Here is a 1,444-nt window from a genome sequence, read left to right as displayed (position 1 = left end):
GAGAAACCTATTTTTCTTGGTCCTATCTCTTCTTTCTCAGATCTGCAAATATCATGTTCCCATCCATTCCATTTGGATATGCTCTCTCTCCCTCTCCATATCCCACTCCCACTACCAAAAATGCATCAGAAAACACATAGAGAAGAATGAAGTAGTTTTCCACACGATATGGGAACAGGTTTGCTGTATTCAGTGTAGTTGTGATCCTTCATAGGAAAAGTAGAAGTAGCTTCAGGTTTTAACCGCTGCAAATTCAGGGTTTAACTGTTGCAAATTCTTAGGTAATTGTCGGTTTTTAGCAGGGACACCAGACACGCGCCTGCATCAAGCGAAGTTAAGTACATAGATAAAGATATAAGAGAAGATGCGGAACCTGCTTTTTCTTGGGCATCTGAATCTGGTCATCCCTTTCTTCAGCATCAAGCGAAGAAGCATCAGCCTGGGCATCAGGGGTGGCCTAAGTCGCAAAATAAAATGGATCAGGAAGCAAAGATGTATATATACAGACAATTAAATTGAAGGGTAAAAGGAGATAGGCCCTTGGCTGCTTTGTCAGACTGGAGCACATGCTCTTCTGGTGCAGCAGTTTTGCTGGCCTTGGTAAATTAAGGAATTCAAAACCTAAGAAAATAAAATCAAACCTTCTCCTCTAACTTCAAGTCACTAATAAGAGGACGCAGTTGATATAGAAAAACTACTGCAACTACGAAAAGAAAAGACTGGTTGAATACAAACAACACCAGTGATCATGTTCTAAATAATCCACACCAAATCAAAAGCACAAAAGCATCAAAGAAGTGTGAATGGAACTTAACAATCATATGGTATCATAACTGCATCATAAAAAAGAAGCCAAGCTCCTCTCTAAAATAAAAATAAGGAAGCCCAGCCAGCATCAGGACATTCTAGATAGTAAATGCCGCTCATACTAAACACCATGAAAAATTGTTCTGCTAACAATGTGTGCACACACAAGCAACATATGCATGTGAACTCCAAATATTTGAAAGAACCTAAGCAAAATATTACACGACCTTCTTTATAAAATATATGACACACGCTGTTTAGGACATAGCAATACCTGATTCTTTTGTAGCAAAAGCAGAGTCTGAACTCCGCCTGCAGCTTAACAAAAAGGAATAAGATTTCGGAAAAAAAAAGTCAATAATATGTATGTACTATACAAAGAAATCTATAGCCGTAGGAGGTTTGTTAGCAAATTGACATGCAACTGAATGAGCTGGAGCACACACACACACACACAATTATGGTGAGTACAGTACCTGCTAGCAGATAGATCTTTAAAATTCTCAGATATATCACTGAAATACTCAATCCCCATGAAGAATATATCAGGTAGGTTTACATCCTCGAACCTGCACCAAATCCAGAAACATAAAGAACGTAAGCTTCTAACTAACTACTCTCTTGCACACCAAAATAA

Source organism: Triticum aestivum, chromosome 1B, assembly GCF_018294505.1.
Source record: "Triticum aestivum cultivar Chinese Spring chromosome 1B, IWGSC CS RefSeq v2.1, whole genome shotgun sequence".
NCBI classification, from domain to species: domain Eukaryota; kingdom Viridiplantae; phylum Streptophyta; class Magnoliopsida; order Poales; family Poaceae; genus Triticum; species Triticum aestivum.
This window is presented reverse-complemented; position numbering follows the sequence as displayed.